Genomic DNA, 13,122 nt, shown 5'->3' on the forward strand with positions numbered 1-13,122 from the left:
GGAATGGCCCCTGGCATTTTGCCAGAAGTAATGGTTGAGAGGCGAGCCATTAAGATGATGCTGGATTGATTCAATTGTATATTAGACCTTTACACCAGTAATAGGGCGGCTCTTGCTGCCTCGGGTGCCTGCTACTTTGGAGTTCCTGTTGAGTTCTGAGAGTAGATGAGCATGCAGCCCAGTGGAGGGAGTTCCGGTTGGTGTGTGGAGTGTTCCTGAAGGAGCCACGTGGGTGGCGTTCGGGATAGTTCCCAGGGAGTGTGCGTGGAGTGCTGTGGGAGTTCGGAAATAAAGTTTGTTCCTCCATGAGTGGCTCATGATTTGTGCCCAGCCAGACTGCGGCATTGCTTCATCTCTGCATAGGATGGAAAGACAAAGTTAGCTCTGCCTCCAACTCTTAGACTTAACTATAAAGATGTGTTTGTTTACATATGCAACAGATATATCCTGAGCATTTCTCTGTCCCAGAACCTGTTCTGGGTACTGGGATACAGCCATGGCAAGGAGACATGGAGGATTGGGGCTGAGGCTCAGTGGTGGAGTGCTTGCTTGGCATGTGTGAGGCACTGGGTTTGAACCTCAGCACCACATAAAAATAAATAAATAAAATAAAGGTATTGTGTCCAACTACAACTAAAAAAATTTTTTTTAAAAAAAGAGATATGGATTGTAGGTGGTGAAGTAATTGAGAAGTTCTGAGAGATCAAAGGTCATCTTGTAAAGGTCCGGCGAAGGTCGGAGAAAGAGACCACAAGAGACCAGCTTCATGCAATTGGCAGGAGGGAGTTTTATTGAAGAGGATCCTAATTCAGCGCGCTGAGGCTCTAGGCTCACTCAGGAAGGGAAAACAGCTCAGAGCCCAGAGCAGAGGTCAAGTAGAGCTTAAGTACACTTTTTGGAGAGGGCAGGGGGCTTTGCATACATCAGAACAAATCATCATGAGGCGCGGGAAAATTGAACAACAACTCTGAGACATGATTAGTACATTCATTGGCGGGAACAGATTGGACGGAGGTGATTGGTCACTCCTAAGCGGGGTACACATTCAAACTGATTGGTTTTGGGGCCTGGATGCCTAAGTGCCGAGCTACTCAGAGCCCTTAGCTATTAAACAACCAGGGAGTCAGTGGAAATTTTTACTGGGCAGTTTGGGTATTGTCCTAACAGCTACAGGGATTACAGGTTCTGGGGGTAGCAGGGGAATTTTAACAATACCTAGTCTTTCACATTTTAACCCAGGCCTTGCAGTTTAGAAACTTTACAATGCCCGGTCTTTTACACTTTAACTCAGGTTTTGCGGCTTAGAATCAGCTTAGAAATTTTACCTTTACAATCTTACACATGATTTCACATCTTTTAACATTCAATTTGTCTTATTTATTACTTGAACCCTTAAGTTATGTTGTGTTCCACAGAACCTCTGTCTAAGATTTTCAATGAGCCCAAGAAAACAATCAAAGCCAACTTCTCATTGGAATCCTGTTCCTGTACAAACTTCCGTATACCTTTAGGACACCCAGTTCCTTTGTATCAGGAAAAAACACTAAAATTGATCTTGAAGATAAGCAAACCTGAAGGAACAGCTTCTTCTGAGATGGAGATTTGTGCTTGTCCTGGCTCCAAGTTCTAAAACTACTTTAAGGTGGCAAAGGATAAGGGTGGAAGGAGGAACTTGGTGGAGAAAAGGAGGAATGATCAGGTAGGTGTCGCCTTTCTGATCTTTGATCTCAGTTTATGTCCCCATAGTCTGAGGGGAAGGTCAGAAGCTAACCCAACAGTGTACAGATCACTTTGGAGGCCATGCACTGTGGCTTTGAGGTACACTGCCATGTTTGGCACTGAACCAGAGGAGTTATCTCCGCATAGACAGGAAATCCAGCTTCCTGGGATGCCCAGAAACATAGCAGTTTGGATTCCTTCAAGGGGCTTAGGGGCATGGGGAGTTACTTGGTAAGGGCTGAAGCCAGAGTCAGAGAACCCAATGTAACTTCCCCATTGTGACTACGACAGACTGGCTTGTGGACACATGTAAAGCCCCCTTTTGGAACTCCTCAATAGATCTGAGGACCCCAGATGGCACTATTCCCACCTGGAGAATTGAGGGAATAAGAATCCAAATTTCTAAAGACTTATTATGTCACATGCCTAGGATGTGGTGACCTGTTCCACAGTAAGTGCCAGATCTGGCGTTCACAGAAGTCTGTAGGCCTCTGTTGCTTGCTTCAGGGGCTCAGAGATGGGCACAGCCCTGGAGCCCAGAGCTTCTTTCCTAGTGAGCAAACTGGACTATATGCCAGCAGGGTCTCAGGAGACATGACACCACAACCACTGAGGAAAAGAACATCTGCTTGTGTCATCACCCAACCCCTTTTATTTTCTGACCTTGGCAGCAGGATGCTTCTCAGCCTGATTTCTCAGGGCTTTCTTCCTTGGCCCTTGACTTTCCATGTCAGTTCTGTCTTGTGTTCTTTTTTTTTTTTTTTTTTTTTTTTTTTTTTTTTTTTTGTACTGGGGATTGAATTCAGGAGCACTAGACCACTGAGCCACATCCCCAGCCCTGTTTTGTATTTTTTTTAGAGACAAGGTCTCACTTAATTGCTTGGTGCCTTGCTATTACTGAGGCTGGCTTTGAATTTGTGAATCTCCTGCCTCAGCTTCCTGAGCCATTGGGATTAAAGGTATGTACTGTGGTGCCTGGCATCTTTGCCTGTTCTTGACTCAGATGCCAGTCACTGTTCCTACCTGCGGTGAAACCTCTCACCCCCAAATCAAGTAACCCGGTACCTCATACTGACGGTGTATATGTATGTACAGTTTTACTTTCCCCAAAAGTACTTTACATGTTCTCAACAACAACAAGTTGTTCTGAACACTGTTAGGTACTTATGACTACCCCTGGACAGATAGAGAATAAAATGAAGACTGGCTTCCCCCAAGTCACCAGGATGACGGATGGGACCCCAGGATAGCCAGGCTCCCTATCCTAACTTGGGCCTCCTGCACCACATTGCCTCCTGGACATTGAGCTCTGGGTACACCACAGAGATTACATATCCCAAGTTTTTTGGGAGAGTCTATTTTTTTCTTTTCTTTCCTTTTTTTTTTTTTTCAGCCTACCAAGTGGTTCGGACTATAGGAACACATCACAACTGGCTGGACAGTCTCTTTTTTGGTACCAGGGATTGAACCCAGGGGCACTTAACCGCTGAGCGTATCCCCAGCCCTTTTTGTTTTTAATTTTGAGACAGAGCTTAGCTAAATTGCTGAGGCTGGCTTTGAACTTGTGATCCTCCTGTCTCAGCCTCCCAAACTGCTGGGATTACAGGTGTGAGCCACTGCACCTGGCGGGACAGTCTCATTTTTAAATCGTCATGTTGTCTTCATGAAGTCAGTCCTACTTAGCCCCCTCGTCCAGGTTTTTCCCTCAGAATATGTGATGATGAAAGTTGTCTCAAGTTACAAGGTTCAGGTCCTGTTCTGGGGAGCCACAACATGAGGATTTAACTAACAAGTGCCACCCCTGATTGACCTCTGCCACGTGAAACCCCACTGCTCCCTGTACACCAAGAGACATGATATCCTGTTGGAGGCCATCTAGAAGGCCAGGGCGGGGAGGCCCTGGTTGGCAGGTTAACCAGAAAGCCAGTCATTATGACACTGAGGTCGTGTTTTAGTCAGCAAGGCCAGAACTAGGTCTTCCCCACCCTCCTGCCTCTCCCTCCCCTCAGGGGATAGTGTATTGTCAGGCTCACTTCATGATGATCTAGAAAACGTGAGGGGCTGTGGGTGGCAACAGGAGTGTGCTGAGACTTAATGGCAGAGGGTGCCAACACCCATGACTAATGACGTGGGAGTTGCAGGGGGCGAGGCAGACAAGTGGGACCTCAGCTGAAGGGAGGCAGGCCTGACGCAATCTCCCCTCAGCAGCCCAGGCCTCTTAGCATACTGGATTTTATGTGGATTCTTTGGCTGTCTTTCTTAGAGGAGAGAGCCTCCTTCCTAGGCCTATGGGATCACTGCCTTAAGACATGGCTTCCTGTTTCCTGTCCCACCCATAGTTGTCCCCACTAGAGGCCTTCTCAGATTCCCTCTGCCAGCCAGGTTGCCTTCCTGTGGAAATCCCTTCAGGGCACGAATGTCTTCCTCCCAGTGTCACAAGGGACAAAGGTGCCACTTACGAAATAAAGAATGTCCACGTGCTTCTGCCCTTTTCAATGTTTTATTCACTCAGATCACTCAATACAATTTCACTCTATAGGTTCTTAATCAAGAAAATTACTAAATCCTTAATGCTAGACTCTGCAATAGACATAATCAATCCACAGCAAACAATGCTAAGTTAATTCTAAGCACTGCAAACACTCTTAATCATGACAGGCTCATGACAGACATGAGCTAAGCTCAAGTGCCAGATCTAAAGTCTCAAGCTTTAGGCTCTAAGTCCAGCAGATGCACACTCACTCCTCACTCAGACCGCGGTGATCAGGTCAGGAGCTGAGGCAGGCTTCTCCTGGGGTGGGGCTGACGGCTGGTTGAGGAGAAGGTCATAGGGAGATGTTGCAGTTCTCACCAAGGTCAAGATGTGGCTGTTTGAGAGTGGTGAGGAAGATGCAGAGGATGAGAAGAGTTGGGATGTCAGTCCAGGTCCTCATCAGGCTCCCCGGCATGAGGGCATCAGTGTCGGCTGGCTGAATGTCAGTTCATTTGTTCCATTATTTAAATTTAAATTCTGGGGCATCTGACTGCCCTTTCAACCCCTATCAGCTGCTACTGAATTTCTCCGTGACATCATCCGCCCTGAGGTTAAAGCATCTGGTCTGGTGGTCCCCACCCTGATTTTCTTGCCTTTTATCCTTATGGGGGCGAGGGTGGTATTACTTCACTCTGAGTTTGTCAGGGTGGGGAGAAGTGACTTGTTTATGTCAGGGCTATGCCTGGTGACCATATTGGAGTGCTCTGTAGGCATGTCTAATGAGACTGCAGGTTTCAAAATGTAGTTTTAAAATGGAGTTGCTTATGCTAAGACCCAAGGCCATCTTCACACCCAGTTCGGAAGGGGGTGCCCCACTGCGTTTCTCCTCTGCTATGTCCTTGTTCCCCTAACCCAGTAAGTCAGAAGGAACACGGAACATTGATTCTCATTTTTTAACACCTTTTGAAAAAGTACTTTCTGTTATTATTTTGGAAACTTTTCTTGTGACACACAGGACCCATTTTGCTCCCCATCTTACTTTGGGAGACCCCAAGATTGAGCTGTGGGAGTTGAACCCAGATCATGGCTGACCAGTAGGGTGGGCCTGGGCACCCTGGGCAGAGTTGGGGCTTGGCAAGAGATCCCAAGGCCCCCTGAGCTCAGTGGCATGGGAGTGGGGACCTGGAGGTGGGATGGAGGGGTGGAGGAAGCTGCTACCCTGCTTGTTCTCTACCTTTTAGATTCATCTCTGATCTGTGAGGTGATTTTCCAAATACTTTGAGGCCTCAGCTCTTGTTTGCTTACCCAACACGGGGCCCTGGGGTCTCTGACTTGTTCTCAGGCCCCTGCCCAGTTCTTCGCTGTTTGTAGAACCAAAACTTCCTCATCTGGCTCTCTTCGCGGAGAGCAGGAAGGAAGTGCTGGCACCAGTCGGGTGCAGCACACAGAAGGCTGGCAGCCTGCTGGTCTAGCTCCAGGCCCAGGTGGCTGCAAGTTCCAGGATGGATGACTCAGGTAAACTGTGCTGGACAAACAAACCAGCATCCTCACCCCAGCAGGATGATCCTGTAATTAGCCCTCCTGTAGTCATTGTACCACTACCTCCTGAGGGTGGCCTTGCTGGCACAGATCCAGGACACAAGGAGATCGGCAGGAATGTGATTACCTTGGTTTGTGTTTTGTTGCCCAAGGTGCTTCTACGGCTGGGCTTGAAGCTGAACCACCAGCACCTGCACTGTCTGACGGGGTGGAAGCTGCAGAGCTAAAAAATCCCTACCCAATGCCAACCCGTGGAGGAAATTCTAGGCTATCACTTTTTCCTAATCCCAACATTTATTATTTCAGCACTTCCTTCTCTCAGGAGACCCCCAAGGCCAGGCAAACTAGAGGCATTTGGCCAGAGACAACTGGGTTTAAACCAACAGGTGTGTGTGCCACTAAGGCAGGTGCGCCATGCCTGCCTCATTGAAATAGTACTGAACCTCTGAATGAGCACTACAGTATGCTAGCTTCTGCTCTAAGCACTTCAATCTCTCATTTAGTTTTCTTTCTTTTCTTTTCTTTCTCTCTCTCTCTCTTTTTTTTTTTTTTTCTTGTAGTACTGGGGTTTGAACCCAGGGGCATTCTCTCATGGAGCTACATCTCCAGTCCTTTTTCTTTTTTTTTTTTTAATTTTAATATTCATTTTTTAGTTTTTGGCAGACACAACATCTTTGTTTGTATGTGGTGCTGAGGATCGAACCTGGGCCGCATGCATGCCAGGTGAGTGCGCTACCGCTTGAGCCACATCCCCAACCCAGTCCTTTTTCTTTTGAGACAGTCTTGCCAAATTGCCAAGGCTGGCCTTGAACTTGTGATCCTCTCACCTCAGCTTCCTAAGTGGCTGGGATTACAGACATGGGTCACTGTGCCTAGCTCTCATTTAGTTTTCAAATACCCCTATGACACAGCTACTAGTATTGTTTTTGTTTTACAGATGAAGAAATGGAAGTGCTGGGTTGTTGGCCTAGAAGTACATGCTGGTGACCATCAAGTCCAAGATTTGTTTTGTTTTTTTTTTTTTTTTTAAGAGTGAGAGAGAGGGAGAGAGAGAGAGAATTTTAATATTTATTTTTTAGTATTTGGCGGACACAACATCTTTGTCTGTATGTGGTGCTGAGGATTGAACCCGGGCCCTACGCATGCCAGGCGAGTGCGCTACTGCTTGAGCCACATCCCCAGCCCCTCAAGTCCAAGATTTGAACCCAGGGTACTAATCTAATGCCTGCTTGCTCCACCTGCCAAACCACCTGGCCTAAGGCTGGCACTCTTACCTCTCACAGAATATTGCCTTTTTTCTGCTCTGTCATCCTTACTGTACAACAGGCAGGGGTCTGAACATGGAACCCCAGGACTCTAGGCCTGGCACAGCCACACCCACTCTGCGATCTTGGCTGCATCTCCCCACTCTGACCTTCGGATTCATTGTGGAACTCAGGGGAGTTAGGTCACATAGTCTTTTCAACTGATTCCAGACCTATGGCTCTACAGGGCTGGAAAGGGCACTGAGGAAAGGCCCCTCCCTCCTCCCATGCACAGCCCCATTGGAAGTGTTTACTCCTGACAATCAAGGGAAGCTTCATGGGCACTGGAGTAGGACGGTGATAAACTTGTGACCTGGTGCCACTGACTAATGGAGCAAAGCTGCTTCCCCACTCCATACCTCAGTTTCCCCACTCCATCTAGGGAGATAATGATCTGTCTGTACTTGGTGCTACCATGAGTCAGAGTTAATTAGTATTAGTCACAGACTTTGGAATCCTCATATGCAAAGGGTCACCTGCCAGGTCTAAGCAGCCCTGTGGCCATCATGACACACCACACTGGCCTGTGCCCCTATGAATATGTTCTTGAAACTTCATTACTGGTTTGCTTAACTTTGTGAATTGGCCTGGAGGTGACCTGGCCCTGGAGTGACCTAGCCTAGAGTGCTGGTGCTGAGAAGGGGGCAAGGATGACATCTTGAGAGGGCTGCCTCAGCACTTTTATGTGTGCCGATGGCTGCCAATGGCTTATCTTCCCCTGGGTTTCTTTTTTAGCTGACTTTCTAGTGAACGTGGTCCTTACCCTTGCCATTCATGCCTCTATATCCTGGATGCAGGGTCCTAACCCCAACCTTCAATTAAGGGAGATTTTCCACCCCCTTCTCTGGCTCTTCAATAAATATCCAATCTTTCCATATGGATTATCTTAATGCTTTCAATCTCTCTTTTTCCACCACTGGATTAGCCTATGGTTGACACTAGGCAGCTTCAGACTCAGTTTAAGCAGGGCTAGGAAGGAAGACCTATAACAGAAATAAGGACAAAGTAAGAATGATGCAGAAATGAGGATAAATCATTTGAAAAGTCAGTGCTGTATTGCCCAATACTGTTGATGGTGATTGGTATGAAATGGGGAGGTCAGGTTTGTCTTGCCTCCGCAATTTAAGCTAAGAAGTCAGGCATGGAGCACTGGGGGCATCTAGTGGCTCTGGCTGGTACTGCTAGCATTAGTGCTTGGCACTAAAGCCCCATACCTGACCTTGAATCTCAAGTAGGCTACAGAGACTTGGGAGATGGCATGATTGTTAAGGGGAGATTTTCTAGCCACTTCATATCTGGTAAGTCATATTTACCTTGACATGTAACTTCTCTGGCTCTATAAGAGTCTCACGTTTGGTTTCATTCATCCTTTCCCCACCAGAGAAAGTGCAATGTAAGGTTATGGAAGACCAAGTAGTCAAGACCATGACTACAGGTAGGTGTCAGAGCAGACAATAAGACATGTCAAGAGAAAGAAGGGATGATGATAATGGGCTGAGGTTGTGGCTCAGGGCTTGTCTAGCACATGTGAGGCACTGGGTTCGATCCTTAGCACTACATAAAATAAGTAAAGTTTTGTCTATCTACAACTAAAAAAAATGTTAAAAAAAAAAGAAAGAAGATATGACAAATGATGCTGTCCAAGCCTAAACTGAAGGATTAAGGGAAATAATCTTGTTCCATGTATATAACAAGTTAGGCCATTTCTATTTTCCTTATTATGGTAAAGAACATATAAAAAATTTACTATTGTAAGCTGGATGTGGTGGTGCACACCTATAATCCCAGCCGCTCTGGAGGCTCAGGTAGGAGGCCAGCCTGGGCACCTTAGCAAGATCCTGTCTCAAAATAAAATACAAAAGTTTGGGGATGTAACTCAGTGGTAGAGTGCTTGCCTCACATGTATAAAGCCCTGGGTTCAATCTCCAGTACTGCCCAAACAAAACAAAACAAAACAAAACTAAGATCATCTTTTTTTTTTTCCCTCCAGGCTTTGCACATTCTAGGCAAATGCTCTACCACTGAGTACATCCCTAGTCCCCACCTTAGCAGTGTTAACTATATGTGTATTGTGTAACAGATTTCTAGAACCTTTTCATCTTGCAAAACTAAAATTCTTGTGTATAGTAGGCAAAAGATCTACTACCAAGCTACAACCCCAGCCTTTGTATTGTCCTCTTGTCATGGTTGTTTTTCACATATATCACAAAAAGTTGTCCACATTGCTGCATTATCAATTACAATGATCATTTTAATGGTTTGAATTAGATTCCACATACATATTCTGTAATCAACTGTTTTAGATGTTTAGGTTATTTTCAATTTATTATCAGTAACAGTGTATTAAGATCATCATACATATGCCTTTTCTTCTTTTGAAATATATCCTTGGTCAGGAGGCATTAAGAATAGTGTTAGGAACACAGGCTTTGGAGGAAGATGGCTTGAGTTTGAATCCTGGCCCTCACCTACTGGGTAGGTGACCTTGAGCAAAGTAATTAACTTATGCTTTAACTTCCTCATTTGTAAAAAAGGAATAGTAATTGAACCCATCTCATAGGATTACTACCAGGCTGCAGGGCATGGTGGTGAATGCCTGTACTCCTACAAACTTGGGAGGTTAAGGCAGAAGGGTCACCAATTCCAGGTCAGTCTCAGTAATGTAACAAGGCCCTGAGAAGCTTAGTGAGACCTTCTCAAAATAAAAAATAAAAAGATCCTGGAATGTAGCTTAGTGGTAGAGCACCCCTGGATTCAATCTCCAGTACCTCAACAAGAAATAAAAATAAATAAACAAGGGCTGGGGTTGTGGCTTAGTGGTAGAGCACTTGCCTAGCATGTGTGAGACACTGGGTTTGATCCTCAGCACCACATAAAATAAATAAAACAAAGGTATTGTTATTGTGTCCATGTACAACTTAAAAAAATTTTTTTCAATAAACAAAATTTTATTTTGAGGCAGGGGTCTTGCTAAGTTGTTCAGGCTAGCTTCAAAATTATCTACCTCCAGAGAAGTTGGGATTACAGGCATGTGCCTCTGTATCTGGCTTGGAGGTGAATCTTGGATCCCTTCTAGGCCTCTCATTTTAGGCTCCTATTTCCATACCCTTGAGGACTTTGCTGACCTGCCATGGGAAATAGTTAGTTTTCCTCTATCTGCCTTCTGGGATATCAGTAGCTAGCAGATAGAGTACAGGAGGCTGACAAGTATATTCTTAGAATGATTTGAATCTTAAATAAAAGACTAAATTTCCAAAGGTCCAGAGGCCTTTATATAGTCCCTTTTCTCTTTACCAGCCTCAGCTACACAACAGTCAATTCAACCAGAGGTACTGTGGATAGAAAGTAGAAATTGCGGGCTGGGGATGTGGCTCAAGCGGTAGCGCGCTCACCTGGCATGCGTGTGGCCCGGGTTCGATCCTCAGCACCACATACCAACAAAGATGTTGTGCCCGCCGAAAACTAAAAAATAAAATATTTTAAAAAAGAGAAGTTATTAGGGATGGGGTTGTAGTCAGTGGTGGAGCACATGCCCCTCAAGTATGAGGCACTGGGTTTGATCTTTCCTACCACATAAAAATAAATGAAATAAAATTATTAAAAAAAGGTAGAAATCGCTACAATTGTAGCCAGGGAGCAATGAGAGAAAAGAGAACATGGCTAAAGATGGAATGAATGGTCTCTCATTAAAGGGCTCAAGTGTAATATTCTTTTCTGAGAGCATGGGTCAACTGACCCAGATGACAGCTATAAAAAGCCAAAGAAAACTGAGAATAGGAATATAACTAAAAATAGAAAGGCAAACTGGAGGAGGAAGCATCTGCACTTTTGTTGTTGGTCAAGCTGCACATGCAGCTCTTAGTGCCTAAGAAGGGATAGGGTGGAAGGGATAGAAAGCTGGTTTGGAGGCAGCCACAACTGATCTGAGTGTAATGAGTTCACAAGGAAGTCCCCCTAAAGCCCCCCCACCCAAATGCCCCACTTGCAAAGTCTATTTATTAAACATCTAAAAAGAGCCAAGATGCTTACATCCCATGAGTGGTTGTAAGGTATTTCTATTGTAAGAGGAAGAATTCAACTTTGAGCTTGGGAAAGGAAAGTCAGAATCATAGTGCTTGAAGATCATCCCAGCTGTACTGTAACAGAAAGAACATGAGGCTGGAAAGAGCAAGTGAAGTGCAGCTCTGCCATATTCTAGCTATGGCAGAGTTAGTTATTAAATATGAGATTCAGTCTTCCTCTCTGAAAAAAAAAAGTTGATTTGGATGAGAATTACAACTTTTGTTGGAATTCTAGAGGCTCAGTGAAAAAAAAAATGAAAGAAGATTCTGAAGACTGGGATAACTGGGTAAAGAGGGGGGGCTCTAAATAACCTTGAATATCAGGGGGTCTTCAAGATACCTTATCACTGATACTTACCATGCTGCAAAAGAAGGTGCTGGTCTGGGAGGCAAAGAGGAAGGTTTTGAAATTTTTGTTTACTAGGAGGGAACAAATTAACCCAGATTACACAGTATCCCATAATGTACTTATTGTAGGTAATACAAGTTAGCTACATCTCTTAACAGGTTGACTTACAACACCTTTGTAGAAAATTAAAGTCTTGGTTTTCGTTGCTATAACAAAATTCTGTAGACTGGGTACGTCATATGCAGACTGGTTACTTCATAAAGAAAAGAGGTTTATTATTTGGGAGGCTGAGGCAGGAGGATCACAAGTTCAGGAGCAGCCTGGGCAACTTGGTGAGACTGACACTGTTTCAAAATAAAATAAAAATAGGGGTGGGAGATGTAACTTAGAGGTTGAACATCTGCATAGCATTTCAAGGCCCTAAATTCAATCCCAGGACTGCAAATAAATAAACAAATAAGTAAATAAAAGTTTATTGAGCTCTTAGTTCTGGAGGTCTGAGGACACAGCACAGCATTAAATTCCCGTGGGGGGGCTCATGGTGGATAGCATTACATGGAGGGGTCATGTGGAAGGGACACACATTGGAAGAGGAAGCAAGAAAGAAGCAAGGAAGCCAAACTTATATCATAACCACTCATTCTTGCAGTAACCTAGCCAGTCCCAGGACAGTGTGAACTCACTCCTGTGAGGAAAGCATTAATTCCTCTTAATAGACCCAAATACCTCTCAAAGGTACCACCTGCCAATACTTCCACATTGGGGACCAAGACAGGCTGGCTTTAAGAAAACAATGTTGAGAGCTTCACTCTGCACAGCCCTATAGATGATGAGCCTTTGGACTGATGTTCCTTGTTTGTTTGTTGTTTTTGGTACAAGGGATTGATCCCAGAGATACTCAACCACTGAGCCACATCCCCAGCCTTTTTTTAAATTTGATTTAGAGACAGTCTCATTGAGTTGCTTAGGACCTCAGTAAGTTGCTTAGGCTGGCTTTGAGCTCACGATCTTCTCACCTCAGCCTCCTGAGCAGCTGGAATTACAGATGTGCGCCACTGCCTGGCATGTTCCTTGATTTCAACACATCAAATCATTCTCCCTGAACTGCAGAAAAGCATTTCAGATATACTGAATTTAACAGATTAAAAGAAAAACAACTATCTTCCCTTCCCACCTAGTTCTCTATCTTGATTGGTTAGGCCACAACTTGAAGATCACCTTTGATTTTTCTCCTTTTCCTTATACGCACACCAATCATATTGGAGGCACTTCTGACATTTCTATCAAATCATGTTCTACTACCATTACCAGGCCACTGCCTACACACCTCCCTTAATCCTTCCTGACTCCCCTAATGCAAGATATTCAGAGGGACCAGAATTAGCTTTCGAAGAACTAATGTCATTCCTCTGCTCAAAAATTCCTCAAGATCTTCTTTCCCTACAGAACCAAGTTCAAACTTCCTTGTATAACATACAAGACTTCAAACTGGTCCAACTACCATTCTCTGCCTCTTTCCTCTATTCAGCCCAAGTCTCTAGTCATTAGCAGAACACCTGCACTTTCTGGAACATGTCCTACACTCTGCTTATTTGCTCAGTGTTCCTTCAACCTCTAATGTCCTTTTTTTATTGAATGTTCACCATTTGCCACAGGTATTGTTCTACATGTTGAGAT

The 13,122-nt window shown here is 44.8% G+C and overlaps 1 long non-coding RNA gene across 1 annotated transcript; it reads left to right on the forward strand.

The window, feature by feature from the left end:
• Window positions 1-1,637: 1,637 nt before the first annotated feature.
• On the forward strand, window positions 1,638-6,458 carry LOC308644050. Its single transcript, XR_014020886.1, has 3 exons — window positions 1,638-1,699; window positions 2,578-2,678; window positions 6,385-6,458. It is a non-coding gene; the product is annotated as an uncharacterized lncRNA (long non-coding RNA).
• The last annotated feature ends 6,664 nt before the right edge of the window (window positions 6,459-13,122 follow it).

Source organism: Spermophilus citellus, assembly GCF_964194105.1.
Source record: "Spermophilus citellus genome assembly, chromosome: 3".
In the NCBI taxonomy this organism is placed as follows: Eukaryota; Metazoa; Chordata; class Mammalia; order Rodentia; family Sciuridae; genus Spermophilus; species Spermophilus citellus.